The 16,672-nt window shown below is 43.3% G+C and overlaps 1 protein-coding gene across 2 annotated transcripts in view; it reads left to right on the top strand.

Moving 5' to 3' along the window:
• The window catches only part of LOC132575496 (cadherin-18), a 435,072-nt gene that overhangs the window by 181,069 nt on the left and 237,331 nt on the right, over nt 1-16,672 (top strand). The window lies entirely within an intron of this gene.

Here is a 16,672-nt window from a genome sequence, read left to right on the forward strand (position 1 = left end):
CAAAAATGGTGGATGTGTGGATTGTTGGCAACTGATTTTTATATACATAGATAGGTTATATGTGCAGAAATTTTATCATAATAATTTTTGTGAGTTGTAATTGGCCTATGAAAGAGAATTAGAATTTTTTATTTCCGTGCGCCTGTGCTCTGCCTAGTTTTTTTCTTTATGTTTTCCTCCACTGTCTATATAGGTTTTTAGAGAATAGGATGTAGATAACAGAATAATATATATTCCCAAATGTAGTACAAAGATCATTTTCGCTGTGCTTGGGTCTGTGGCCCTGTTCGTTACCTGGAACTCATGCATCTCCTCTCCGTTACACCAACCCTTTAGCGTATTTTGCTGTACTAGTAAAATGTCCATAATTAGGAGGGATGCAGTCAGCGCTGGACCCAGGATTTGGAGTACCTCAGTCAAATGCCTGCTGATGGGAGGCTGTTCTTGCACCCTGTCCACCACTCCCCCTCCTCCTCAGCTGCCACCAAGAGGGCCGGCAGGTGAGCAATCAGCAGCCACAAGAGGATTTTTCTCTCTGTGCAACGCTACCACCTGCTCTCTCTTTTTTTGTGATGGATGTGGAAGAAGCAGAGATGAGCAGGTCAGTGGAAGGGTGCCAGTGTTTTCACTTCCACCCGAAGACAAGTGATAGGCGGCAGCAGTTACTATTCCTCCACCTCAGTGGCAAGTTGAATTAGGGGAGAGTGGATGTTCCAGAATACTGGAACCCTGGCAGATGACAGAGGATGCTGGCAACTGGCACTTTGAATTTAGGGACACTATTCTGTTACTAAGTTCGCTACTCCTAACCGTAGCCTGCTGTGTGCATGGGAGACCGGTGGTCTCACTTATTGAAGATCAGTTACTTTGTATCATACAATTTCAATTTCAAAGCATCGTCAGAGGAGTCTCACTGTCTTGCGAATTGCATTTCCCTGTTCTTCATCTCCACCTCGATCTCTGTTTCTTGAGCATAGTCCACTGTGATGTTAGAGAGTGAAATATAAGTGAGGAGCTATCTTTTATTGCAAGGGCCCCCTTCCCATTACCTGCAGTCTATCAGCATTTAGATCACCTGTAGTCATCCAGAGCTACCTGCTCAGTAAATTTCTTTTAGTAAACCACATTTTGTTTCTTCATTTTGTAAGTTAACATAGTGACTGATGGGTAAGAGTTGGCAAATATGAGGAGTGTCTTGCCTTGGACCTGTGGGTTTGGTTCCACTCTTAATCACTCCAGACTTTTCTGCATTCTCATTTACCTCATTTGTGTATTCCTGTTGCTGCTGGCTGCATGTGTTTTGCTCCCTCTAGTGGTCGATTGGCTATTACATCCATTTATGTCTGGCATATATCCCTGGAGGTTTAAACTGCAGGTTTTTATGCTGTACACAAACCAATGTGAAATTGAATAAACCTCTGTAAGAGGGGTAGCAAAACACATATGGAAAAGACAGCCCCTCACACACACTGCAAAGCAACAGCAATACAGGAGTGACAAAAATGAGAATGTGAAAGTGCCAAGATTTTATAATTTAGAAACTGTCCTTGTTGAAAGAATAGCTGTGCTTGTTGTTTGTATTTCCAAACAAATTAAATGGTTACTCAGTTTTCTGGTAGGTCATAATTCTGTTGGAACTTGCTTACCTGCTGCTAGGTAGGTGCTTTCATTTAAAGCCTGTGGCTAGGATTTTTTTTTCTTTAGTAATGTCAGATTTAATTTCTTCACACCATTCCAGAGGTGTTTAAAGCTTACAAGAGATAGATAAAAATATCTCCAAGATTTTAGAATGCTCATGTATTCAATAGCCTTCAAGTGAAGAATTTGCCATTTCTGTTTTTTGTTGTTTAGTGCCCTTTGGCACACCCTGAGCCACCAATAAATACAGAGCCTCCTTATCACCATTGCATTTCAGCAGGTTCTTGAACTTACTACCTGGCAAGGTTGTAATGGTATAAAACTAGACTCCATGGGCCCATTTAACATTCAATTCGGCTTACTTTTTTTTTTTTTTTGAGATTCCTATGCAATAAGATTTTTGAAAAGAGCAAGAGTCTGGTAGCGCCTTAAAGATTAACAAGATCTGTGGCAGGGGAGGAGCTTCCGCGAGGAGCTTTTAGCGTGACTGCTAGACTCTTGCTCTTTTCTACTGCGGCCCACAGACTGACAGGGCTACCCATGTTTTGCTTTGAAATTGGCTGACTTGGTGGACCTTAGTTCACTTTTGTAGTTTGGGTCACCAGGATCCTTTGGGAGGGCTCTAGCTCCCTCCAGCTCATGCCAATCAGATGCTCTTTAGGATTGTTCGTGTTATATATAATTATTTATTTTATTCTGAGGGTGGGTTACTAGCACTGCACCAGATGTGCAACAAATAGGATTTTAGCAAGAGAGATCTCTTACTACTGCATTTCCGTTATTGGGATAAAGCTGTACCACAGAAACCCTGACACCTACTTTTGCCCTCGGCCCCTGGTCTCCAGTGAAAAAAGTTTTCAGGTAGCAGTGCTGGGGGAAGCCTGAATACATTGGAGAACAGCTGCTGTTCAGAGCAGACAGACAACAGACCAGTCGTCTGTCTCAGATTAAGTCACTCTTTTGTCTCTTATTTCTACATGCAAAAGGATAATTTTACATGAAATGGCTTTCAGCTGAATCAGCACCCCCCCCCCCCGGTAATCAAAGTCAGCATTGTCTACTCAGACTGGCAGCTGCTCTCCAGGACCTCAGGCTGAGGTCTTTCATGTCATCTACTGGCAAACCGTTTAACTGGAGATACTGGGGCTTGAATCTGAGACTTTCTGCATGCCTAGCAGATGCTCGACCACTGAGCCACAATCTGACTTTTGGCTGAATTTTTCAGTTAGCAATAGGAAGGAAAGGGGAAACCATGTGTTAAAAAAAGTTAAATTTTTGTATTGGTCCTTTCAAAATCCAAAAACAAGAATTAAATCTGTGTAATTGTCAAGAGAACGAAAGCTAGGATTGCCCTGTGCCCTCTGGTGTGGGCACTCACACATTCAGCAGGAGAATTAAAAAATTGCTGTCAGCAACAACATGAGGTCACTTTCAAGAAATTCTGAAAGTGACATCCTGTCTCCCCAGAAATACTATTGTTTTACAATAATAATAATAATAATAATAATAATAATAATAATAATAATAATAATAATAATAATAATATTTTTTTATTTGCATCCCGCCCTCCCCGCCGAAGCAGGCTCAGGGTGGCTAGAGTTCTCAGAGATTTCTGTAAAGGACTGTCATCACCTCCTGGTTTTCGAGAAGAGTGATGTCAGTGTTCTCTAGGATTTGCCATAGAGCTTTTCCTATACAGCTGTGATGTCACTTCCTGGTAGTCTCTGGAAGCTGCAATGATAAATACAACTGAGAGCATCATAGGTTGCGTCGGAAGGAACTGGACGCAACATTGCCATATCAATCTGTAGAATAAATGGGATCACAGAAGAGAAGACAGAAGATAAACAAGAAAACTCACCTTGACTCTGCTCTGGTTAGATCTCTTCTAGAGTATCATGTTCCATTTGGGGCATTATAATTTAAGAAGGATATAGACATATCCAGAATGAAGATGGTGTCCAAGTCCTATGAGGACAGGCTGAAGGAGCCGGGTATGTTTAGCCTGGAGAGAAAATTACTAAGAGGACGAGGAGATTGGATTTATACCCCACCCTTCGCTACCCTAAGGAGCCTCAGAGCAACTTACAATATCCTTTCTCTGACAGAAATTGCTCTTGAAAGGAACAGCTCTGAGAGAATTATGACTGACTCAAGGTCATTCCAGCAGTTGCATGAAACCCTGCCACCCTGCCCCCAGGGAATCAAACCGAATTCTCCCAGATAAGAGTCCACACACTTAACCACTACACCAAACTGACTCTCTTCGAGTACTTGAAGGAAGGGCTGTCTATAGATGATGGTATGGAAGTTGTTCTGTTGCCACAAAAGGTTGGACCAGAACCAATGGGTTTATATTAAATCAAAAGAGTGTCCAGCTAAACATGAAGAATAACTTTCAGACAGAGCAGTTCCTCAGTGGAACAGGCTTCCTCGGGAGGTGGTGGGCTCTCCTTCCTGGGAGGTTTTTAAGCAGAGGCTAGATGGCCATCTGACAGCAATGTTGATTTTGTGAATTAGGCAGATCATGAGAAGGAGGGCAGGAAGGGTTGCATCAGTGCTTAGTTCTTGTGGCCCTTTCTTATACACCCTGGGTAACGTTGATTGCCACTTTGGGGTTGGTCAGCAATTTTTCTCCAGGCCAGTTTGGCAAGGGATCCTGGAGGTTTTTGCCATCTTCTAAACATAGAACAGGGGTCACTGGGGATGTATGCGGTGGGGGGGGGGAGGTATTTGTGAATTTCCAGCATTGTGTGTGGGGGGGGGGGTTGATGACCCTGGAGTCTCTTCCAACTCTATGATTTTACTATTCTGTGACTCTATAGATAAATGCCATAATAGTGCTGCATATAAAAATGTAGATTAAATAAAAGAATTTTCACACCAACTGGGAGATACCATCAAATTAGATTTTTTGGAGGAACTGTGACACTCATCGGGTTTCATATGTAGCCTTTTTTGCATGCAATTTGCTATACTTTGGATGTTCTATGAGATCTATTAAAGTTTGTGTACTCAAATATAAATCTCACATACACCACTACATCAGAGAGGCACCACTTGTGATGCATTTTGGGGACAAAAATCATACAGCAAAAGAACTCAGATTTAGTGTTATTTACAAATTTAAACCACATCCCTTTAACAAAGTAGATGCATGCAGGATTTTACTACAGCAAGATTATATTCAGATTTAAAACACTGGAACCAAAGGGTTTAAACAAGCAGAACAAGTGGGAGCTGTACAAAAGAGACGGTCTCCACTTGTCCCCAGATGGAACCAGGCTGCTGGCGCTTAAAATCAAAAAGGTGGCAGAGCAGTTTTTAAGCTAAATTTGGGGGAAAGCCGACAGGAGATGAAATGTCTCTGGTTCAGGAGGACTAATCTCAAAGAGATGAAGGGTTAGCTGTTACTTTTCTACTGGGTAATGGATCAGAGTTGTCCACTGAGATGGTGACAAACAGTATGCACTGTCTGCCAAAGTCTCGAGGCGGCAGGAGGAAGGTGGCGGGCCTAGCTTGCCTGGAAAATTATAGATGTTTGTATGCAAATGCTAGAAGTGTTCGAAGTAAATTGGTGAGTTGAAATGCTTAGTGTTGGGAGAAAACATAGACATTGTGGGAATTTCAGAAACTTGGTGGAATGAGGAGAATCAGTGGGACATGGTGATTCCTGGATATAAGTTATATTGGAAGGATAGGGAGGGAAGGGTTGGAGGTGGGGTGGCTCTGTATGTCAGAGAGGGTATACAGTCCAGTGAGAATGAGGTCAGAGAATTAGATTCCCTTCTAGAAATGCTTTGGGCTGAAATAGAGGGCCCAAAAGGAAATTTAACTATGGGAGTTTATCGCCCACCAAATCAAAAGATAGAGGACGATTATAATATGATGGATGGATTAAAGATAGTGGCTTAACGTAAAAACTTTGTCGTAATAGGTGATTTTAACTACCCGCAGATTGATTGGGTCAATATGTGTTCTGGTCGAGAGAAAGAGATTGAGTTTCTTGATGCTCTTAATGACTGTGCAATGGAGCAGATGGTCTCAGAACCTACCAGGGGTGGGGCGATCCTGGATTTGGTCCTAAGTAATGCCCAAGACTTGGTGAGAGTTGTAAAAGTGATTGCACCGCTTGGGAGCAGTGACCATAATGTTATTGATTTCACCATTTGTATAAATAAAGAGTTGCCCCAAAAGACCAGCATGACCATATTTAACTTGAAAAGGGGTAAATTCTCTGAGATGAGGAGGCATGTGAAGAGGAAACTGAAAGGAAAGGTAAATACAGTCAAAACCTTTGGGGAAGCTTGGAGGCTATTTAAAACTACAATCCTAGAAGCTCAGATAAAATATATACCACAAGTTAGGAAAGGCACAAAGAGGTCTAAAAAAAGGCCTGCATGGTTAACAAACAAAGTAATGGAAGCTGTAAAGGGTAAGAAGGACTCCTTTAAGCGGTGGAAAGCTAGTCTAAGTGAGATTAATAAAAGGGAACACAGGCTATGGCAAATCAAATGCAAGACTGTGATCAGGCAGGCAAAAAGGGACTATGAGGAGCATATTGCAAAAAACATAAAGACCAACAATAAAAATGTCTTCAAATATATTAGAAGCAGGAAACCAGCCAGGGAGGCAGTGGGGCCCTTGGATGACCAAGGGGTAAAAGGATTACTGAAGGAGGATAGGGAAATGGCTGCAAAGCTGAATGCATTTTTTGCCTCCATCTTCACTGTGGAAGACGAGAAGTGTTTGCCCGCTCCAGAACCACTACTTTTGGAAGAGGTGTTGTAAGACCTGAGTCAGATTGAGGTGACAAGAGAGGAGGTCCTACAACTGATAGATGAATTAAAAACTAACAAGTCACCAGGTCCGGATGGCATACATCCAAGAGTTCTGAAAGAACTCAAAGTTGAACTTGTGGATCTTCTGAAAAAATATGTAATCTTTCATTGATATTTGCCTCCGTTCCTGAGAACTGGAAGGTAGCAAATGTCACCCCCATCTTTAAAAAGGGTTCCAGAGGAGATCCGGGAAATTACAGGCCAGTCAGTCTGACTTCAATACCGGGAAAGTTGGTAGAAACCATTATCAAGGCAGAATGAGGAGGCACATTGATGAACACAGGTTATTGAGAAAGACTCAGCATGGGTTCTGTAAGGGAAGATCTTGGCTCACTAACCTGTTACAGTTCTTAGAGGGGGGTGAACAAACATGTGAACAAAGGAGACCCAATAGATGTTGTTTACTTTGACTTCCAGAAAGCTTTTGATAAAGTTCCTCATCAAAGGCTTCTTAGAAAGCTCAAGAGTCATGGAGTAAAAGGACAGGTCCTCTTGTGGATCAAAAAATTACTAATTAATAGGAAGCAGAGAGTGAGTATAAATGGGCAGTCTTCGCAGTGGAGGACGGTAAGCAATGGGGTGCTGCAGGGCTCAGTACTGGGTCCCATGCTCTTTAACTTGTTCATAAATGATTTGGAGATGGGAGTGAGCAGTGAAGTGACCAAGTTTGCAGATGACACTAAATTGTTCAGGGTGGTGAGAACCAGAGAGGATTGTGAGGAACTCCAAAGGGATCTGTTGAGGCTGGGTGAGTGGGCGTCAACGTGGCAGATGAGGTTCAGTGTGGCCAAGTGCAAAGTAATGCACATTGGGGCCAAGAATCCCAGCTACAAATACAAGTTGATGGGGTGTGAACTGGCAGAGACTGACCAAGAGAGAGATCTTGGGGTCGTGGTAGATAACTCACTGAAAATGTCAAGACAGTGTGCGATTGCAATAAAAAAGGCCAACGCCATGCTGGGAATTATTAGAAAGGGAATTGAAAACAAATCAGCCAGTATCATAATGCTCCTGTATAAATCGATGGTGCGGTCTCATTTGGAATACTGTGTGTGCAATTCTGGTCACCGCACCTCAAAAAAGATATTATAGCATTGGAAAAAGTGCAGAAAAGGGCAACTAGAATGATTAAAGGTTTGGAACACTTTCCCTATGAAGAAAGGTTAAAGCTTGGGGCTCTTTAGCTTGGAGAAACGTCGACTGTGGGATGACATGATAGAGGTTTACAAGATTATGCATGGGATGGAGAAAGTAGAGAAAGAAGTACTTTTCTCCCTTTCTTACAATACAAGAACTCGTGTGCATTCGATGAAATTGCTGAGCAGTCAAGTTAAAACAGGTAAAAGGAAGTACTTCTTCACCCAAAGAGTGATTAACATGTGGAATTCACTGCCACAGGAGGTGGTGGCAGCTGCAAGCATAGCCAGCTTCAAGAGGGGGTTAGATAAAAATATGGAGCAGAGGACCATCAGTGAATATTAGCCACTGTGTGTGTGTGTGTGTGTGTGTGTGTGTATGTTGGACTGGATGGGCCGTTGGCCTGATATAACATGGATTCTCTTATGTTCTTAAACCAGGAAATAGATCTTTCTAGTTATCCAGTTATCTTTAAAAATGGAATATAATGATGTGCTACCTCAATGTAATACTTTGTTCTTGAATACATTTTATTTTTTTATAAACTTTACCAATGGAACATTAAATGGACAAGACTATTATAAAATAGACACTGGATAAGGATTTGTTCCAAAACAGAATAATCAGGATCGGCAATCTGTTGGGTATTTCTTCACTGATGGAACATGGAGCTGTGTTTAAATTTGTCATACCATATTGATCTGTTTATGTATGGAGTATTGCATATAATAAAAGGTAAAGACAGTCCCCTGCGCAAGCACTGGTGTTTCCAGCTCTGAGGTGACGTCACATCACATTTTCTTGGCAGACTTTTTACAGGGTGGTTTGCCATTGCCTTCCCCAATCATCTACACTTTACTCCCAGCAAGCTGTTTACTCATTTTACCGCCCCTGGAAGGATGGAAGGCTCAGTCAACCTTGAGCCAGCTACCTGAACCCAGCTTCTGCTGGGATCGAACTCAGATTGTGAGCAGAGCTTGGATTGCAGTACTGCAGTTTACCACTCTGCGCCACGGGGCCCCTGTGGAAATTGTATTGTGATTGATGGTAAAAACACCTTTGTTGTATAATTTGTTGGAATTTTTGTGCTTTTAAAATTTGCAGTTAATTTTATTTAATAGTTATATTCTCCCTCTGAGGCGGAGGCCATCTTTGTGGGTTATCCCCATCCATCCTTCAGGGAGGCAGGAAATAATTTTATCTACTTCCTGTTGGCGCCTTCGGAATGACCTGCCTTTCAGTTCTTTTCCTGCCTCTACAGGGAGAGCAGCTTAAATCAGGCCTTGCCTTTATCTAACTCTTAAACTCTAGCTTTTTCTTACATATTTTCCCTCATAACTACCTTTATATACTTCCTTTAATTCCTTCACTGTTCTGCCTTATATTCTAACTTATTTTGGTGAAGACTTACAAATAAAATTTGCTGCATTCTCCCTCACAGGAGATTGTTCCTCAATGTTCTGTGTTCCCTTTCTATATCTTGCCACTTTTCTCCTCTGCCTCCCTCCCCCTCTCTCTTCAGAGGCCTACAGAGGATCGATACTTTTTTGCACTTTTGAAGTGCTCCTGCATAATATTTTTTTCTCTCACCAAATGGAGGCAGAACACTCAGAGGCTTTTCTGACTGACAAGGAGTCAGTGGCGTCTGTAGCTGTGATTGCTGCATACCTTTTAGGCAGGGCCGACATGCCTTCGTGGCTTGTTTGTGCTATCCATCTCAACAGAGCCCAGCAGTCAGTGACACTGGCAACCAGATGACAGGCCAAGAAGTGCTATCTACTTTCAGGTGGGGCCAACATGCCTTCGTGGCTTGTTTGTGCTATCCATCTCAACAGAGCCCAGCAGTCAGCAGCAGCTGAATGACAGGCCAAGAAGTGCTGCTTGCTGGTAGAGCATGCCAGTCCTTCAGGGCTGTCAGTAGCTGGTGGCGGCCATTTTAGAGGCTCAGAGTCTGCATCTACTCCATTCCTTCCACATGCTTACCTTCCACATGCATAGGAGCTTAAGACTTCTTGTATGGCCACGAGTTTTCCCTTTCATACTGTGGCTGAATATTTGAATGTCACCTCAGGGTGGAATGGGGCAAACCTGTCTCAAATGGGCAGTTTCCACGTTTGTTTAAATGCTTTATGCTCTGTCTAATTATGCTGATGAGTTATTACAGGTCTCCCCAGTTGACGGCCTTGGCAGCATTGCAGTCTACTGGTCTGCTTTCTGAGGATGGCGAGAGCTTCCACTACAGCCTCCATCACATCCAGAGCAACAATCATCTGGATCCACAAGGTTATCCAGGTCTTGTCAGAGAACAACCACTGCCTCCTTGAAGGCACTAGCAGGAGGCTGAAGGCTGCCTTCTTTCTTGCTGATGCCACCGTAGACAGCTTAATGTTCATTTCTAAGGCCATGACTTCCACCACTGTGGCTAGGAGGTTGAGTGCTTGGCCTGCAGGCATGCTTCCCAAATCTGTGGTATCTGCGTGTCCATTCCAGAGTGATAGTCTCGTTGGTGACTGCCTTGGTAGATTTCTGGTGAAGACACATGACTAGAAACACACCGTGTCTCAGTACATCTGTTGTTTTGATAGATGGGGAAATCACTCCTTTTGTGCTTAGCACTCCTTGTCCAAGTTTTGATCTGTGCCCCCTCCCCAAAGGCAATGTGAATCCAATCCCATGCAAGCATGGCTGCATGTCCCTTCCAATGGGAGTCAGGTTTTCGACCTTCCTTCTGGTCTAGAGGTATTCTCAAGAAGACTTGTGGACCTTAGATGTCATTGTTCATGGCTACACCTTAAAATCCAAAATCTCCCATTGGAACGCCTCATTCAGTCTCTGGTGTCCAAGGTCTGCATCCAACAAATAATCACTGAATAGGCCATACAGCATTTTGTCACATTTGGGTTATGCAGCCCATTCCCCTTCCAGAGTAGGATTGGGGAGTATATTCCATCTTATTCATTAATGATCTGGAGCTGGGAGTAAGCAGTGAAGTGGCCAAGTTTACAGATGACACTAAATTGTTCAGGGTGGTGAGAACCAGAGAGGATTGTGAGGCACTCCAAAGGGATCTGTTGAGGCTGGGTGAGTGGGCATCAACATGGCAGATGAGGTTTAATGTGGCCAAGTGCCAAGTAATACACATTGGGACCAAGAATCTGAGCTACAAATACAAGTTGATGGGTTGTGAACTGGCAGAGACTGACCAAGAGAGGCATCTTGGGGTCGTGGTAGATAACTTACTGAAAATGTCAAAACAGTGTGCAATTGCAATAAAAAAGGCCAACACCATGCTGGGAATTATTAGGAAGGGAATTGAAAACAAATCAGCCAGTATCATAATGCCCCTGTATAAATCGATGGTGCGGTCTCATTTGGAATACTATGTACAATTCTGGTCACCGCACCTCAAAAAGGATATTATAGCATTGGGAAAAGTGCAGAAAAGGGCAACTAGAATGATTAAAGGTTTGGAACACTTTCCCTATGAAGAAAGGTTAAAACGCTTGGGGCTCTTTAGTTTGGAGAAACATCGACTGCGGGGTGACATGATAGAAGTTTACAACATTATGCATGGGATGGAGAAAGTAGAGAAAGACGTCCTTTTCTCCCTTTCTCACAATACAAGAACTCATGGGCATTCAATTAAATTGCTAAGCAGTTGGGTTAAAACAGATAAAAGGAAGTACTTCTTCACCCAAAGGGTGATTAACATGTGGAATTCACTGCCACAGGAGGTGGTGGCAGCTACAAGCATAGCCAGCTTCAAGAGGGGATTAGATAAAAATATGGAGCAGAGGTCCATCAGTGGCTATTAGCCACAGTGTGTGTGTGTGTATTGGCCACTGTGTGATACAGAGTGTTGGACTGGATGGGCAATTGGCCTGATCCAACATGGCTTCTCTTATGTTCTTATTCACAGTTTCTGAGAGGAATACCAATTGGAGGGCCAGTTTGGATCTCAATTTTCTCAACTAGTTTGTCAAGCTTCGGGGCTTGCTCAGGGAATCTTTGAGGTCCATAACAGAGGCCCTTCAACCCCAGGTATTTTTTGACTTCAGTAGTCCTGACTGATGTCTACTTACACGTCCCCATTAATCCGGCTCACAGAATATTTCTCAGATTTGCAATGAATGGCCAATGTTCCCAATGCTGGACACTTCCCTTTGGACTTTCCAAGGCCCCCAGGGCACGTACCAAGATCCTGATAAACCCTGTAGTCCACCTCAGGCACCAGGGGATTTATGTCCATCCATAATTGGACACCCTTCTCATCAGGTCCAGCAGCCTCTCCAAATACATTCGGGCCACCTACTCATAAGAACATAAGAGAAGCCATGTTGGATCAGGCCAACGGCCCATCCAGTCCAACACTCTGTGTCACACAGTGGAAAAATTTTTTATATATACACACACACTGTGGTTAATAGCCACTGATGGACCTGTGCTCCATATTTTTATCTAAACCCCTCTTGAAGCTGGCCATGCTTGTGGCCGCCACCACCTCCTGTGGCAGTGAATTCCCCATGTTAATCACCCTTTGGGTGAAGAAGTACTTCCTTTTATCCGTTTTAACCTGACTGCTCAGCAATTTCATCGAATGCCCACGAGTTCTTGTATTGTGAGAAAGGGAGAAAAGTACTTCTTTCTCTACTTTCTCCATCCCATGCATTATCTTGTAAACCTCCGCTCACAGAAACATGGTTTTATTGTAAACTAGTCAAAGATTTCCCTTTAACTGTCTCAATTGGGAACTACCATTGACAAATCCTGCAGTTCCCTTTTCCTCCCACTGGAAAAGGCGCAAGATCCAGGCTGCTGTTATCCTGGTAATCCGGGACAACTTCTCATCCCTGTTGTTTCTGGACAAATTCATGTGTCTGCTGATCTCCTGCTTAGACAGTCTGGTGGGCCAGGCTTCATTCCAGACCACTGCAGCATTCCCTTCGTTCCTACCAGTTGTCCATCGTGGGAAAGAGGATTTTTCATCTCTGGATTCTTGTATCCATCAGATCCAGTGTTCTCTGGCAGGTGAAGGTCAGCAGCCTTTGACAGGGCGAGGTATTGTAAACCCAGGTCTATAGGGAGTTCTTCACAGCTGCAAGCCCTCAACATTGGGGAGCTATCCGGAACAAGGTTCTGCTACAGGGTCAGTGGACTCTTGAAGAACAGAGTCTTCCCATCATTTTCTAGAACTCAAGGTCATCCAGCTGGCTCTGAATTACTTCAGGGTGGATCCGGCCCATCAGCCTGTCTTTATCCGGATGGACAACATCGCTACCAAGGCATATCTGTACTAGCAAGGGGCTCTCAGTCATCTCAGCTTCACAGAGTGGATTTGAGGATCTTGGCCTGGGAAGAGAGGAATCTCCCATCAGAGTGGAGTACATCAGGGGGGTGGACAGCATGTGGCTGGACTGGCGGAGGGGAATGGTCCTTCCATCCCAAGATCTTCAACCTCATTCAACACCTAGGATGTCCTTTGCTAAACCAATTTGTGTCAAGCACGAATCATCAGCTTCCTCGCTTCTTTCATGGGGTATTATTGCATGAAGGTGGGGGTGATCGACGTTCTCCCGTCTTCCTGCCCCAGGACTCTTCTTTGTTTCCCTCTGCTTCTATTCATTCCTGAAACCATTTGGAAGATTTGGGAACAGGCAGCCAAGGTCATACTGGTGACCTGTCATAGGCACTTCCTCCAGTATATTGCTATCCTATTTGAAGGTTACAGTATCGTCTGCTCTTGCAAAGTCTCCCTTTGAGTCTTTCAGGGAAGTTGGTCTGTAGTGGGTACTCAAGATGACTCTCTTTTTAATTGTTGTAACCTCAACTCAGAGTCTCGGAGATTAGTGCCTTATCTGTAAAATCAAGCCTTTCATCCTTCACACAGATAAGGTAGTGCTCAGGGCTGATCCAGCATTTTTTTGCCTAAAGTTTCTTTGAATTTTCACAGATCACAAGAGATCTATCTTCCCACATTTTGCCTACAGTCCAAGCATCCCAAGGAATTTGTGTGGCATACCCTGGATGTCCACAAAGTGCTTAATATCTACATTTTGAGGACAGACTCCATCAGGAAAACAGACAGCTGCTTCAGCAACATATCACTCTCCAGGTCTGAGAGTTGAATGTCCAAGACTTCCATTAGCTTAGTTCTCAAGGATTGTGATATGCAGCCTACAAGGCTTCTAACCTGGAGACACCTACCAGAATTATGGCACATTCCTTGTGTAGTTCATCCACCAATGCAGCCCTACAAGATCATTTGCAGAAGAAGCTTGTAAAGCTACTGCATGTTTTTCCATTTCCACTTTTGTTTGTCATTACAAGCTGAATTATTTGGAAGAAGAGTTTTGCAGCACATCGCGATAACAGCTTATGATGATGACCCACCCATCTAAGGAACACTGCTCTGGGAGGTCCCACAGAGATGGCCTCTGCCTCAAAGGGAGAATGACCATTGGTACTTACCACGAAGGGTCCTTCTCCTCTGAGGTCAGGAGGCCATCTCAGCCCTCCCATCATCATCGACATTCCTGTTTCTGTGTGCTGTTCTCTTCTTTTTGCCTTTCTACCCTGTATCTCACTGGGTATTGTTATGTGGCCAGTAATGCTCTTGTTTAGTACATTTTCTTTAATAGAATTAGAGTATTACTTAAATTATGGTTACTGCTTTTGGAGTCCCAGAACTGAAGGGCGGGTCATTCCGAAGGTGCCAACAGGAAGTAGAAAAAAGTATTTCCTGCCTCCCTGAAGGATGGATGAGAATAACCCACAGAGGTGGCCTCCTGACCTCCGAGGAGAAGGACCCTTCATGGTAAGTACCAATGGTCATTTATCAGACATACAGCTTTTTATTCTTTCTTTATAGAGTCATGGTGAGGTTTCTTGATTGCCATATCAATGGCTACTTTCAAAGGTGTATTATATACTTGGGTAAGGATAAAATTAAATGCATCCATATATTGCCAATAATAAGGTGTGCAGGCATCTATGGTATGCCAATTTATGCAGAGTACTCACTAGTTGGCATTTCAGACTTTTTATTGGTACCACTTTTGATTATTATTTTTTTTTTTGGGGGGGGGGGCTCCAAGTGATACTTTCCTTAATTTTTTATAACTGGCAAAATCTGGATCTGAATGCAAAAGAGATTATAAGGAGTAGCTCTGAACTCATCAGAACCGGGATGCTAAGGAGGTTGGCGTTAGTTAATGTTTAGATGGGAGATCACCAGTGAAGTCCAGGGTTGCTAAGCAGAGGCAGGCAACAGCAAAAACCTCTCTGAACATCTCTTGCCTTGAATACCCTATGAAGTTGCCGTAAGTTGGCTGAGACTTGGTGGCACTTTCTACCACCACCATGTATCTCAGACTGGTCAGAGATGTTTTATCCATTTTTTAAAATCTGTTGCAATGAATCCTAAGGAATTAGGTGCTACTTTACATCTGTGGAAAAGGATATATTAAGCTGGCTTGAGTTTCTGTCCCTGGGTTGGTTTCCCCTTGCATATTCATCATAAGATGATTGCATCATCAAGCAATGGCTTGCATATGTGAACAAGCCATTTCTAATTTGACATCACTGACATATTGCCTGGTGTTCATCTAGTCGTGATACTTTACAGTGTAGGCAGTCATTAATTCAACTGACAGTCACCACATGCAGACCAAGCGAGCAAATGATACATTAAAGTGGGCGTATAAATCAACACCATGTCTGCATCTAAAACCTATATATCTATATGTCTTAATGGATTATATGTGATTCACAGATGTCATTAACTGATTAAGTCTGAAAACGATGAGAAGGCTCCCCCACTCCCCTTTTAGAGGAAGCCTGGCTGTACAGGTTCTCACTCAGAGGGAACTTTCTCTCCTGTGGGTGCAGGAGGAATGCCTCCAGTCTATGATTTTATGAGCACTTGCGTAAAAATTAACACTGTCATAAAAATGATTTTAATCAAGTTTTTAAACAACAGAAAGATAATAGACTGTAAGGATTAATGAATCCATAATCCATTAATCATGATGGAGTCTTATGTTGGAACCATCCCACATTCTTTTAACAGATGAAGCAGGATTTGGCAGAAATTCCTGATGTTCCCAAATCCAGGGCTTGTTTTGTAGCAGGAACTCCTTTGCATATTAGGCCACACGCCACTGATGTAGCCAATCCTCCTGGAGTTTACAGGGCTCTTAGTACAGGGCCTATTATAAGCTCCAGGAGAAATGGCTACATCAGGAGGGGTGTGACCTAATATGCAAAGGCGTTTCTGTTACAAAAAGAGCCCTGCCCAAATCTGTCTAAAGATCACGGTTGGGTTGTTGGTGTTGTTTAGGGAAAACGAATGCTTGTCAAGTATGTTATCTGACCACCAAAGTCTCGTCCTCATTCCTGAGGAATTGCATTGCTTCTAAGTTTCTGCACTGCAGAATGGAAACCTTCAAGAAAAGGGAGTATGTGGACGAAGAAGCCAATAAAGGGGATCTGTTAGTGCCTCCTCCCATAAATGAATGGTTCAGACTGAGGAACTCCGGCCAGGCAGAAGTTTTAGAACGTCATTGGTCCTTTGAATCACCTGACCCCTACTGTGCTAGTAGTTGCAGTATCGCTCTCTGGCCATCTGATGTAGAAGCCGCCAAGCACACTGTGAAACAATAGCTCCCCTTTCTGGAGAGCTGCTGTAGAGTCATCTCTTATTTGACACCTCTGTTGCTTTATGCAGGGAGGGACGTGCAGAAAGGAAAATGGGTGACCCCCACTCTCTGCTTCACTTTCTCCCACCTCCGATAAATCCATAAAACAAGTGCTGACATAGAGGAAGACAAAAACAGCCACCAAAAGGATGAGATGACTGGAATTTAGGTGACCTTTTGATAATCGGATTCTTTACTTGCAGGTCGTTTTGAGTCACTTCCCCCCCACACACACACACTTCAAACTATTTGCTTCCTATCTAATTAGTCTAATCGATTTTTTCCCCCTTTTGTGGTGGCAGTGTTGCTTGCCTTTCAGACAGAGCTGCTAATAAATAGGGATGGGAGTCGTTTGTCTTT

The sequence above is a fragment of the Heteronotia binoei genome, chromosome 7, assembly GCF_032191835.1.
Source record: "Heteronotia binoei isolate CCM8104 ecotype False Entrance Well chromosome 7, APGP_CSIRO_Hbin_v1, whole genome shotgun sequence".
Classification (NCBI taxonomy): Eukaryota; Metazoa; Chordata; class Lepidosauria; order Squamata; family Gekkonidae; genus Heteronotia; species Heteronotia binoei.